This window comes from Drosophila willistoni, chromosome 3R (assembly GCF_018902025.1).
Source record: "Drosophila willistoni isolate 14030-0811.24 chromosome 3R, UCI_dwil_1.1, whole genome shotgun sequence".
NCBI classification, from domain to species: domain Eukaryota; kingdom Metazoa; phylum Arthropoda; class Insecta; order Diptera; family Drosophilidae; genus Drosophila; species Drosophila willistoni.
The window spans coordinates 15,899,038-15,913,989 of record NC_061086.1 but is presented as its reverse complement, the minus strand read 5'-3'; the positions used below and the strand labels follow the sequence as shown (position 1 = coordinate 15,913,989).

The following is a 14,952-nucleotide window of genomic DNA, read 5'->3' as shown; positions in this document are numbered from 1 at the left end:
ATTTCGGCGGAGATGCGTGTCAGCTGGGCCAATTGCAATTGCCAGTAGCAGCCGCAGACTCCCACGCTTATGATCCCGAAACCCGAAACCCAACGACCTCTGGTCTTCCCCCAATTTAGACCCTCTTCTCTCGATTTATGCACACATAATAAGCAATTACATGAGCCGACAGGCGGCAACTACTATGACAATCCTTTCCGATTCCCATCCCCCCCCTCTTGCATACCCTATCTACCTACATTTGTGTCTCCACTGTGATAACCATTTTCGGCGCTAATTGAATTAGCAAGTCCTTCCAGAGTACTAACCCTCGCACCACCCCCCATTGGGCTTTACATGTGATTCGATGATGTGATTTACCACTCAAGTGTACGAGTTAATGGCTTAGGCCATCCATAAAAAACAAAATGTGAAAGTAGAAATGTCTCATTCAACGAGTGTTCCGACTGCTACGGTTGATGCTGATGATGACGATGTCTGATGGCTGATGTCTGGGATCTGGAGTCTGAAGTCTGAAGTCTGGGGCTTATATGATACTTTGAATGCTGAACAGTGGGGGGTACATAAAGAGAGAGATAGAGAAGTGGTTGCGGCCTGCAGCAACTGATTCCTTTCAATTGAGCATCGGATGTAATTAAATTTCAAGTGCCTTAGGCCCGATTTAGTCGGATCAGCTCACTCATTGAAATGGGCTCAAATCTGCATAAAATTGGCCTTCCAATGATTTTAGCCATTTCAGTAAGGTAATGGATTTCCGAATAGCTTCGAGTTGAACTAATTGAGCCGAGTTACTCAATTGACTTCGATTCTTACTTCTTCGCAAATGTCCATTGGATTGGCTGATTGCTTTTGCATCAATCAATGCCAAATCATAGAGACAGAGAGAAGTCAAAGGAAAGAAAATTGAGAACGAAAAAGAAAAGGAAAATGTCAATAGCAGGGACACGAACTGAAGAAAAAATAAATGCAAAATTAATATAAATTGCATAAATTGTACGGGTAACAGAAAAGACATGTTGAAAACAGACAATTTTTATACTCTACAAGGGATGATAATTTAGCAAAAACCTTGGAAAGGCAAAAGAACTTTGATCGACTATGAAAATTAAGAAAATTTGACAAGATTAATATTTAAAATGCCTCTAATTTAATCTTCAAAATACATCACTGGATTCATTTTTAATAATTAATGTAATCATTTTCTCAAATTTCTAAACGGATTTTTTTTGTATAATATAAAATAAAGAACTATTAAAAAAAATATTTGACCTTATTGCTGATAAATAACTGTTTCTGACACTATAAAATTTAATTCATATTCTATTTCTTATAGAAAATACTTTAATACTCTAAAATTTATGATAACTCAATCAATAACACTTTGATAGATTGTGAAAATAAATATAAAATTTCAAATGTCACTAATTCAATCTTTAAGCCAAATAGGTTAGAAATGGGTTGTCTATAAGGATTTTCTCAAATTTCCTAATTTTTTTGATAAATTTCTTTAAATTTAAAATGTTTACAAAAGATATTCAGATTTACTATGGAATGATTACTGTAATTGACATAGTATGACAAAAAGAATTTAATTAATTTCTTATGCCTTATTCAAGGGGTTTTCCCCGTTCCTTCATGTGACCTGACACTGTAAAAATGATGAAGCGGGGGGGACAGTAAAGGGATGCCATATAATCAACGCATTCATTGAAAAATGCAGCGTGACATTTCCGCTGCCGTTCTGAGATGGGAAGATGCTGATGCTGATGCTGGTGGCGGATGAAGGTGCCCTGAAGGTGTCTCTCCCACATATCAGTTCCCCATTTTATGCTTCTCTTCTTTATTATTTCTTCTGGCACTGGCACTCCACTGCTCCTCCTCCTCCTCTTTCTCCTCTTCCGTTTGGCAATTCTGTCTTTTGTGCCTTTGGGCGGCGTGCGCCGTGTGTTTCTGTGCGTGATTTATGTCACACAAAATGCAAATACATGAGTAAACATGCAAAACATGTCACGACGATGCTACAGATATATACATACATACATACATATATATGTATGTACCTATATACATAATTCTATAGCAGCTAGTGACATGCTGCGGTTCATTCTGTTTGCCCATCTAACAACGAACGTCCACGTTCTTGAAATAAACTCCACACGAATGAAGATTGTCGACAATATGTATTTTAGTTTCAATTCTATCTCGCTAAAGATTTTTATCCGTCTCTAAATTTAAAGATATTTATGGTGCAAGCTATATAAATTATTACATTTCTAAACATTTATTTATAGCCATTTATTGGGAAATGTCTGTCCTATGATTTCTTTGTCAATATAGTCAATGAAGTGCATATATTAGCCACAATTAAATCTACATATAACTAATATACATACATACGTATATATGTATGTTTATATGTAGAGGATAATATTTACTATTGAATGAACACTAATTAAAACTCTTATTACCAAAGGTTACATTAAATCAAGTTATTTTAATTGAACAATATCTGTAACTAATTATAAATTTGTTTTTTTTTTTATATTTGCTTTCTATTGATAAACAATATGTCTACTCTTTGTATATCCCTACAAAATATTTATGTTTATGGGTCAATTACTCAATAATTTGACTGCACTGAAATATTTATAATAACATTCATATAAAATTGCATAATATCAAGTGATTAATAAAAAGGTAAAAAAAAGTTACGCAATCCGTGAGGATAAACAATAACAATTTGTCATGTTAGTTGTGACAATTAAATAATCATTGAGAGTAAAAAAAAAAAAAGTGAATATATTTTTAAAGCAAATAGTTTTCATTCGTTCTTCATTCCATTGAATCATTGATTCGTTCAATCAAGTAAATGCCTGAGTGGCTAATTGATTGATTGTTGAATTTTAATGAGGCCCATTGGCAATAATTTGTTTGGCTGCACTTTCGATGCTCATTAAGCATTGCACCTGCTGCGCTACCTTCGCTTGCCCCTATTCGTTTTTCATTTTCACCCATTTTGGCCTAGAATTCGGTTCAATAAATTTTCAAAGCTTCAAGCCACAATTTGTTGAATGTGGAATGTGGATGAAGGCAAAGATAAAATAAATACTGATAACCATCTATGTATGTATGTATCTATCTACACACGTCACACAGAGGCAAAGGCAGTGGCAGCGCTATCTCTAAATGAAAAGAGGCAAATACAAAAAGTCAAACATTAAATGTATAAAAAACCGAAAAGATTTTTTCATTCCTTTGAAAAAACTGACCATGAGATACCTTGTAATAAAAGGTATACAAAAACAATGATCAGTTTATTAGAAATATTATACTAAATTATATGTTTTCTAGAGACTATATTCACCTTTTTTGTATTTCTAAGTAACAAATCCTTTTGAAAACTCAGCAAAGCACATTAAATTTATGGAAAATCGTTTTAAATAATTTTGTAAGTTATGATATGGAGTACTCTTGGCACTTAGCTTACGTTTTATTAAATCATTATAAGCTTTAAGTGGAAATCCTTAGCTTAAGTACATGATTTATTTATAAATTATATAGTTAATAAGTGGCTCAATGTGCCTAAGACTTTTCACAAATTCTCAGAATTACAATAATTATAGGACAGGAAAATCTAATCTACAAGTAATAACTTATGAAAAAGCAACTTTAATATGCCCATAACTTATATTCCAAGTCTCAATATACACTTTAATGACATGTAACTAAAGGGTATTAAAAAAACGCTGAGGTGGCCCCCTAACCGTAGGCCAAGAAGCTCAGTCAAAGTAAACGTCGGCACAGATATATAGTCGGAGTCAGAGTCTCTCACACATACTTATAGAATGCTTCTATACCAAAAGGAAAAAAAAAATGAAGAAAAACTGCAGCATAAAGCAAATCGTGTCAATGACATTTGGTGACAAGCGGCATGAGCGACATACAGCGAGACAGCGATAGAGAGAGAGAGAGAGAGAGAGAGAGTGAGAGAGAGAGACAGAGACACATGGTGATGGAAAATATAAGAAAAGACAACAAGTCACAAAGAAACGTTCAAGAAAAATAAAAGAGAAAAAACCGATACAAGAAAATTGCTTCACAGTCAACAACAACAACAACAACAACAACACCAAACAGAAGAACTACAACAACAAAAACGAGTTCTCCTCTCTCTCTCTCTCTCTCTTTGTCTCTTTCCTACTCTCTCTCTAACCTTATAGAATAAGTGGGCGTATACGCGATGGGTTTTTTCTTTCATTTCAGGTAGGTAGGGCGCCACAAGGGTATGGGGCGATAAGGGGGATTGGGTGTGGGGGAGGAAGGAAAAACTGTTGTAGGAACACAATTTACAACTTTGCTTTGTGGTTGCTGCTGCTTCTATTAATAGCGAATGCTTTTTGGGGTCATTATGCTGATGTTGGGTGTCGTCGCCGATGTGATTGAGGTGAGTTTAGGGTTAAGCATTGTATTGTAGATATATGTAGTAGATAATGCTTTGCGGCATGTGATATATGTGTATCTATGCTTATGCATGTAACGGTAAAATAAACCCAAAGAAACAGTGAAAGTTCTACCAACTTTTTTTTTTTTTAAGTGGCATTTAAGATTAATGATAATCTGCAAGTTGTCAAGGAATTGGGACAAGAATATAGAATTGTATAACAAATACTTTGTGATTCTTGCATGTTAAAGGTTTTATTTGTGTATACTGAAATTTAGTATAAATGTTCTTGAGCCACGATCCAATTTAATGAAATATACATTTTTGTTATACTTTTATTTAATTTGCAATCTGTCCTAAATATACAATAAGCAAATATTGTCAAAGGTAGTCATGATATGGCGATGGAATCACCAGTTTGTCTCTGGTCTAAATGGCAGGTCAAGTTGGTGACTTCTTTTCAGACCAGCAGTTTGAGGGCCAGTGCATTATCCTGGGTTTCTAGCCTAGAGAGGTACCAAATGCCTTTACTCCGGATCTAGCACTTAACTGACTCGATATTAGGGTCACTGTGGATGACTGAGACTCTAATATCCGTAGAAACTTGTTCTGGAATCAATGTTTGAGTTAGAGGCTGTGCTTCACATATAAATGATACAAATGATACAAAGTCAATACAAATCATTAGTTTTAAAGCTTCTAACTAAATATTGCTTGCCTTATAAGATAATTACATAGAATTGTTTAATTTTGTTCATTGATTAAAGTTAATTAAATTGTAAATTGGAAATGTGGACATTAACTAGATACAAAATAACTTGATGTAAGCATATTATTGTTATATTTCCCATCGATAGCTTTATTTAACTAGTTAAATTTACATAATTAAATTTGCAAACAATTAACATTCTATGCTATTCATTTCATGCTCTGTCAATTTGCGCAGCAATTTCAATTTAATGTTTTTGTTCATTTTGTTGTTTCTTTTTTCGCTATGCAACTAATATTGACAGTGAGTTCTTTAGCAGTCATCCCGTCAAACCGTCATACCATCAGGTGGATTGCATTTTTCACATTTGTTGGCATAAATAATTTTTTGTTAGCGCATTTTGAATACCCGGCAAGCTTTCATTTTGTTTGTTGTTCATATTCATTTTGGCTGACCGCAGCGGTTTTTTACCATAGTCGCCACTAACTGGCTGGTCAGCCACCCACTTAACCGCCACAACTACCACTCAACCACCTCTTCAATTTAAAGCTAAAAGCCAGGAAAATCAACATATAACAAAACCGAGAATCGAAAGGATTGGCAAGAATAAAAAACAAAATGCTTTTATATGGACTTAAAACGCGAAAATACTTCTTCTTCGTTGTTTGTTTTTGTTTTCTTGGTATGCTGTTGTCTTTTGCGGAAACTGTAATTTAAAACTACATGTGCCTAGGTCTCTGGCATTGTTCTTGTTGTTACATATTGAGCCCAGTTTTCGTGGTATATATAATTTCATTATAAATACTTTTATAGGTGGTGGCCCAGGTCGACGTCAACTTCATCCACAGACTGTTTATGGAAATTGTCAGCGTTAAAGTCAAAAAATAAATAAAAACGAAAAACAATAAATGAAATTGCATTTGCAACAAATGAAATGCAAATATATGCAAAATTCGCTAATCAACAGGCGGCATTTTAAATGAAAATAAACCAAAAAACAAAATGTAAATGAAAAACGGAAACTCGATTCATCGAATATCCTATTTAAACTTATGGAAATACTCAAAAAAGAAACAAGAAAAATAATTGCTTAAAATTCAATGAGTTGGCAATATTTTTGAAAACAATTTATATGATTGCCAATCGTGGAATAAAAGTAATGCTACTTGTATATTGATTTTATTTTTATGATGAATCAACATCTACTCGAAAAGCTTCATTTAAATTTAAAATCCAGCATGAGTTTTCCTTTCACACAGATTCGAGTACATCCTTCAGTTTTCCACCTCGAATTTGCTGGATACACACAAAAATAACAAGTACAACCTTCTGTTGATGACATTTCCCTGACTATTTAATTGGTAATTTCACGACACACACACACACACCCACACACATGTATACACTCAGAAGTTGGCTTTTACTTGAAGCAGTTAAAGCTTTAATAGGGAAATTTTCCACTTTCCCTCACACAAACACACACACAGAAATGCAATTTGACAATTTTTAGCACCAATTACCAATGTCATTCGTCACACTTGTCAGTGAGGCGACGAAAGTGGAGGAAAGTTTTATTCTGGAGGCCGAAATCCCAGAGAAGTTTTTGTTCTTTCCTATGTTTTTTTTTCTGAAATATTCTTATTTTTGTGTTTTCCTATTTCTCTCTGTCTTTTTGCTTTTCTCGTCGTCGTCGTAGTCGTCGTCTGTCTTGTGTTTATTTAAACATGCTGCTGCTTATACATTATTTCTATGGGACGAGGAAAAGACAGAAACTGGGTAACTAACTGACAGCCGACAAGGCAACGACGTGACAGTCGAGAAAGTCCAGATGAATGGACCAGAACCAGAACCAGAACCCGAAAAAAATATATATAAACGAAATGAAATGAAAAAACCAGAAAAACCAAATGAAAAACGAAATCAGAGAGAGAGACAGCACAAAGCATAGATTAAAGTAAAAGTTAACAAGTTATTCTTAGTTGCTGGTTTCTGACTTTTCAGAATTAGTTGTAATAATATGAGAAACTTTTCGCAAATGGTTTACTTTAATTTTCCGATTTCTTCTGCCATTGCTGCAACTGCTTAATATACTCAGTTTATCTGGCACTTTATTATAATATAACTGTCAGTCAGCATTGTATTATTTACAATCATTTATATACATTTGCATATCTCTGAATGCAAGTGAATGCTGCATTAACAGAGGCAAAGGACACGATAGAGAAGAGAAGAGAGTAGAAAGTATCCACTGTTATCCTTGCTGCAGGGCACAAGTCAAACCAAATTGAAGTCATATATTTAAAGTTGTTTGTTTTTGTTTTGACTTTCCCCATTTAATTGTGCATAAATAAGAAGATTCTGTTATGCTGCGTGGAAAAAGAAAACCGGATGAAAGGTGAAAACTATTACAATAAAGGGTCAAATTATGCAAATGCGTTTAAAGCGAGAGTTCTTCAAAAGTGGCCAAGAAAAAGTCCCTGAAAGTTTGTACTACGAAATGAAGATTTATGCAAAAGAAAATTGTTTCAAATTTCCATTGTTTCCAATAGATTAAGCAATCTAGTAATACAATTTGCAACTTTTCGGCTTAGTTATGCATTCAATTATTAAACCAAACCATAAGGATATATATCAAAGGTATATGCATTTTGATCAGTAGTTTGTCCTATATAAATTTATTTTTGAAGTTTCTGTGATTACTCTTAATCATTTCATTTATTTTGTATTAGGTAGTTATAAACAATCACAAGCTAATATAGAAGTTTTCAGTTAAATTGAAATGATTTGCTTAACCGATAAGTGTATAAATATAAATATTAGATTTTGAAGCCCATCAACTGTATGACAAAGAGCCACTCACAAAATTGTGTACTCCAAATACCAGTAAACAGAACTTTATCATGCATAATTAATTAATATACACATGCATAATTATAATTACTAGTTAGCTTTATAGCTCTCACTCTCTCACTCTCACACTCTGGGTCTCTTGGATTGTTTAAAACCATAGTCATGCAGGCAGGCGAAAGCCAGAGTCAACTGTGTGACATCACAAATGCCAACAATAAAGAAAAACTTCATCAAAATTCAAACGAATTGGCAATTTGTGCGGAACTTGCGTCGCGTTGCCAACTAAAAACCAGGAGCAACAATAATAATCAGCAAACGTTAATTAGCAGCAGCAGCAGCAAACAGGGCTAAAAGCGGGTTTGTGGGCTTGGGGGCGATGGGAGTGTAAAGTGTGTAACTGCAACATTTTGTTACCCCCTTCCCCCCACAACCAAACCCTCTTCCATTGCTTTTCGGTTCCGTTCTGCTTCTTGCCGCAGCTTGATTACTGAATAATTGAGTGCTGCGTATAATGAAATTCGTATTCAAAATTTGTCGTCATTCATGGGTAGTAGGGAATCTCTGACTAAATGTTGGTAAAGATAGGATGTGAATGGGGGGAGTGTTTGGGGAGCATTGGTGAGGGGAAGCGTGACAAGGGGTGGGGCGGATGATGGTAAAGCCTCATGTATATGTATAGTATATGTTTGTACGTGTGAAGCGGTGTGTGTCTGTATTTGTTTTGCGTAGACGACTTGCATACATAATGCGACCATATCTCTCTTCAACAACACACCCCTCTCCCCTTGTCCACTTACCCTCTTTTACACTCTCCCTCCGTTATCCTCTCCCTCTCTTCCTCTGTTAGCAAGATTTCATTCAATGCTTTTATAGCTATTCAGCGGATGCGTCAACTGTTTTGGCCAACTTTTTCTGGCCACAGTTTGAATGGAACTTAACGTTGGCTGAGCGCTAGTATTACATAGGTCTCTTATTTGATGAAAGAGAAAAGAAAACAAAGAGAGAAACATACTAGAGATAGACAAAAGATTTAGGAAAACCGCAGACAGGAGAAGGTAAGAAAAAAGTGAAATTTCGAGATTCTCGCGAAACTTCCATAATGAAGCAGAGCTTCAGAGAGTTCTCCGACTCTCTTTTCTTTCTCCAACTACTTGTTTCCTTCTCCTTCTTCATTTTTTCTCCCTCAGTGTCTTTGTGTTGCTCTTTATCTCTTTCGTTTCATTATATGGCCTCTCCTTGAATATAATCAAGTTTATGTCACATTTTCTCTCTTTCTCTCAATGGCTTCTGGCTCAGTCACCTACACCCGGACGCGCCCCTACTGCCCCCCTCCCACGCCATTCCCGCTTCACGTTGTTGGCATGTCATTTCGCTTGGTTCATATAAATTGTTTTGGGATTTTGTCGCACACAATATTTTTTTTTCTCTCTGTTTTAGTCCCCCCAGCCCAACCCTAGCCAATCCCAGCCTGACTGCCGGTGCCGGCTCATTATTGTAGTCGTCAGTTTGTTTCTCTTCGCTACTCTATCTCTCTCTCCCTCTCTCTCTTTCTCTTCTGTTTAATGACATCATTTTATATGAAAAATTGTAGCTGCATATGCGAGGTGTGACTCTGGTAAGGGAGGTGGGTCGGGGAAACGGGGGCCACGGACAAGCGAGCTTCATTCACTTTTATGTTCATCATGAGGAAATGGTTAAGCCTTGCCAAAATTATAAAGTTGGGCAAATGATTAATGTCTTCAGTTATGAAGTATATGTATGGCACGTTCTTGTATTATCCTCGCATAATCCTTGTCATGCAATTTCTCAGCGACATAATGAGAACGGAAACGATGTAGGAATTCAAATATTTCATATACAAAAAAAAACTGGGCAAGACAAAATTACAAGGAAATAGCAAATGAATTTATGACTTGAACGAATTGAAATTTTATACAGCACTCGAGGGAAAATAAGAAATATATATAAAAAATTTTTGGAATGGACAATATTGGATGCCATAATCTATAAAAGTTCAATAACTACTCTTATGCTTTATTTATGCTATTTCTTGATCTTATGAAAGTTCTTAAAACTGTAATATTTAGTTATAAGAGTTGTTAAATTTTTAAAGATAATTCATTTTTAATTCAAACAAGGTCTATTCAAAATATTTCACTTTAAGTCCCTAAAATTAAACTCACAGGGAAAAATATTTCAAGAATTCTTAAATATATTAAGATATGAATTGTTATGAAGTGAAGGCAAAAACAAATTGTTTACTTTATGAAGATAAAATCCAATTCTAGTCCCTTTTTAATTAGTCATAAACCTAATTACCTTGACTTGACTGAATGCCTGGGTAACTGACTGGCTGTCTGTTCCGGCACTTCGCGTGTGGGGCGAAATGTGGGCGTATTCCCCAAATATTTGAATGTATTTATCACACATTTCACATTCCCGAGACCCAAAACAAATTTGCGCCTCATAAAGCTTACAAAGTGCAAACAGAATATACATTTTAAAGTACGAAATTAAATTTGATATACCATAAATTAAATTAATTGCAAAAGTTAAAGTTAAAGTTTTCCCACAAAAGGGAATATTTAGCTCCCTTTTTTTTTTGCCAAACACAAGACAATACAAGGATACGCCCACACACACACACACACAAACACACTTTCTCTCTCTCAGTCATACAGCAAAAAAAGAAGCAAAACCGAAAGGAAAAAACTTGGAGTAATTACATTTTTGGGACAAATCTTTTGCAAAAAGTTTCCCAATCAAAGGATGGTGAGGGGTAGGGAGGAGAGGTTCTGTCTGCTGTGGTTGCTTAAATAAAATTGAAATTTCTCATGCAACCCTCTAGACTGTGTTTCACTCTAATAAGTGGGTAGCATACAAAAAAAACCAAAAGAAAACCGCAAAACCATGAAAAACTGCATAATGGTAAGATACAAATGTCAAAGTCCTGACAGCTGTCAACTGAATGTGTGTGTGTGTGTGTGTTCTTGTGTTTGTGTGGGCCCGTTTAATTACCATGCCTATCACAAACATTTTCGTGTTCAACTTTATGTCTAAGTTTTCATTTATTCTTTTAAACGTGAATATTGCCATTGGGAACAATTAAAAATAATGTTAATATCCAGCATATAACAAAAAGGTAATTATAAACTGTGAAATTCAAGTGAGCGGAACTAGAGTCAAAATGGTCGTCATGTCGACAGCCGTCATGACTGACTGGGGAATGCGCCAAATAGAAATTGCACATTAAATTGGGTTAAAGGTGAGACAATAATGACTTTATAAAACTTCAACTTTAACTTTGTAAAGCATTCTAAACATAAACAAAAATATTTCCACTTACCTCAAAAATATATTTTAGTTAAATCCAAAAAGCAGGCCATAAAATCTAAAAATATATTTAGATGGATACAGTTTGTAAAATATTTTAAACGAAAAGCATAAAACTAATTTAGAAAACTTTACTTAACTAAATGAGGTCAAATATTAAAAATAAATTTTTTGAATGATCTACAGAAATTTCGTGTCTATTATGATGTTAAAGAACCATTTAAAAATCGATTCCGAAATTAAAATTACATTAAGCAAATATTAACGAATGATCATTTGCAATCAGATAACAAAATTGAACTGAAAAAATTCAATATGGCCAAAAAAGGCGAATAAGCCCTTTTGTCTACAGAGAAGTGCTGTAGAGCTGAGAGTTGTTTTTTTTTGTCTCCCTTGTTGGACAGACAATTTCTGTTGTATTTGTTTGGCCAGTGGGTTGGAGTAATCGGCCAACTGTGGCAGCATCCCATGCATGGAGCATTTTTATGAGTGGGAAACATTTGGGTAAACACAATGCAACAGAAACCGAAACTGAAACCGAAAACAGTTTGCTCAACTGCAATGCAGGAGGAGAACAGAAGAGAAACCCAGAACAAAAAACTGGGCGAAGAGAAACAGGGAGTGAGGCAAAGTGTTCTGAGAGATCTCGGGAGCTTCATAATCTGCGCTTTATAACTCATATGAGGGCTTGTTATGTGCCATGTTTTCGTGTTGTTTTCTGTTTCTGTACTGTTTCAGTTGCATTTGCATTTATGTATGTATATATATATATTTTTTAAAGCTGGGTAGCATAAAGCGTATGCCAACTATATTGAAATGGATTAGTCAGTATGTCAGTCTCTATGGCTCTATAGGTCATCACAAAAGTCGATCTTTGCCCTGATTGTTGCTTACTTTAACTCGCAGTTCGTCATCTACTTTTTTTTGTTGTTTTTATTTTCATTAAGCGAGGACAAGGATGCAGACAGAGACCAAAAATCCTGTTAAACAAGTTTCGTTTTGTTTCGTTTCATTTGGTTTTTGCGTGCTTATGTATGTTAGGCATCTCTGGTTTACTTTGCTGGTTCCCACACTTGAACCTATACCCTAAAATTAAAAATAAAAGGGAGAAAACCTCAACTAAAAGCAGCATTTTTCAGCACCAAATCGATTGGCAAAGTCCATATAGAGATTGAGTCATAAAATGAATACAGAAAACCAGACGTGTTTAACCATTTACAGGTTTGCCCTATAACTTAAGAGGTTGTTAACAGACACTGAATTTCTAGATAATAAGAAGTTTTAAATCTATATTAAAGCTAGGAAATCAGTTTAGAATTTAAAATTGTCCCAGAAGTCTGGATAATAAATATATGAAAGAAATTTATATTTTCAATTAAATTGGCTATTCGTTTATTGGCCATGTTTGTGACCATGTTTGCAAAGCTTAACGACAGCTTCAACTTCTTTGATCAATGTAGCTAAATTAAAACTTGTATATGCATAATGTCCTCGCATAACTCTCATCAGTTCGACGCACACACACACACACACACACGCACTAATACATACAAAAACAAAGTGGCAAAGTTTTGCACAAATTGAATTTGAGACATGGACCAAGCAAAGTCAAATAGAAATCAGATAAAAGAGTGGGGAGACCAGGAGATGGCAGGCAGGAAGGCGGCGGCGTCGACATCGGGAGTCAGAGAGTCGGCTGCTGCTGCTGTTGATGATGTTGATATTTGGCAAAGTTTTATGGCCAAGTAGAGGCGGTCGTCTTTCTCGTTCTAACTTCCCCATCTTACTTTTCATCATTGCCATCATGCTCGGCGAGCATCGTGTGTTATAAATTACATTAGGTTACGTATACGCAATGTGGGTAAGCACATAAAATATTCGTTTATGAATATACCGAAGAGAACCCAAAGAGGAAGCTCACACATACGATATATATATGGGTAAGTAGGAAAAATATAAAAAAAAAATCAACGTACTAAATTAGGCGAAAAATTCAATAATTTGAGCTGGGCAAAACGGCTGAGTAATTGCGGTTTGAGCACTTCAAGTAAGACTTTAAACTAGATATCTTTCGGATGAAATTCAAGTAAATTATGTTACTAAGTTCACATAAAACTCATTCAATCGGTTAATCTCTTAAAAGCAGCGTTAAAGCCAATTTAACTTAATCACAGCCAACCGCGACTTAAGCCATGCCTGCCTCAAGGGAACCGTAGATAGACCCATCCAAATTCATGACCCATCCCAATTTGATCCTTTTGTCTGTTTTCATGTTGACTTAAGTCGCTCGCAAAATGCATTGGACTATGAATTATCTGGTTATTATAAGACAGCCTTTGAAATTGACCCAGCTAGCAAGAAACACCGAAACTAAATTACACAATTAATAAGTTTAGCAACGACCAAGCAGCAACAACAACAACAACGACAGCAGCAACAACAACTGTTTCACATAATAACCTCAACGTTTAAGGCGCAAAGTATGCAATTAAGGCGTACAACCAGAAAACGAGAAAAGAAAACAAAAAGAGTCGAGAGTAAGGCATGAGATGAGATAAAGACATGGCGCGTGAGAAAAGCCCTGAGAACTGAGAATGAAACTTTTGAACTGAACTTCTTTTTTATCGCTTTGTCTTGAGCTCGACTCCTGAAATTAATCAGGCGAAAATAATGCAAACAGCTCAGCCAGCCAAAATGCGATAAAAAGCGTAAATTGTTAATGTATTGCACCAAACACATACATTTATACATACATACATATATCTATACACATTACTACATATATCTGTAGATATATAATGAAATACGAAAACAAAAGAAAAAGGAGCAAAAAAGGATTCTTTTGCCTCTGGGCCAAGTCAGAGTAATAATGCAGCCAATGGCCATGGCCAAGACACAAAAATGCTTAACAAAAGCAACAACCGTATTATGATTGTAATGCTGATACTGTACACAGTAATTTGACTCTAAATAGAATTTAAATACTTATGTTTATAAGTATAATTCATATTTTTTTATTAGTTAGAATCTTTGTTAATCAGACCAACTTAAGCACTTTCAATTTTGGCTGAACAGAAGAGACTTTCTTTAGAATAAAGTGAAAATGAGACTTATTAAATAGGAAAATGGTTATACAGTTTGGTCAATCGAGTTAAAAAATTCTTGAAATTTAAACCCAAGCTTACAAGAAACATCCATATGCCTTCAGTCCTCAGATGCTTATCGCGCCAACATAACTACAGAGTATTACGGGCCGAAAAAAAAGCACTGAAAATAACAAGGAGATAGGGCAAAAAGCTCATAACCGAGGTTATATACTCCGTTTTTTTTTTGTGGTGGGTGGACAACAGCTGCCAGACAATGCTAGTCATCATCTCCGCCTTCATTTCCCCTACGAAACCCTTACTCGTAAAAAAGAAAACACATATGGTGGTAGGGGAAAACTCTTTCATATCATACACGATATAAGGAACGCACATGAGCTGCTCCATGTCTGACTTGGCTCTGGCTAAAGGACAATGAAAAGAAAACGATGAAGAGAATTGAGGACCACATGTAAGAGACCAAGAGGAAAGCACAGAGTTAGGAACAAGATAGTGGGACAAACGCTCGGAGCTCT

At 35.3% G+C, this 14,952-nt stretch overlaps 1 protein-coding gene across 3 annotated transcripts in view; it reads right to left on the bottom strand.

The window, feature by feature from the left end:
* The window catches only part of LOC6651020 (trophoblast glycoprotein), a 42,306-nt gene that overhangs the window by 18,444 nt on the left and 8,910 nt on the right, over positions 1–14,952 (bottom strand). For all 3 annotated transcript variants that reach the window (XM_023180189.2, XM_023180187.2, XM_002074079.4), the window contains one exon: positions 11,347–11,391. The gene's annotated coding sequence lies outside the window, so the exon portion shown is untranslated. The remainder of the gene's footprint in view (positions 1–11,346; positions 11,392–14,952) is intronic.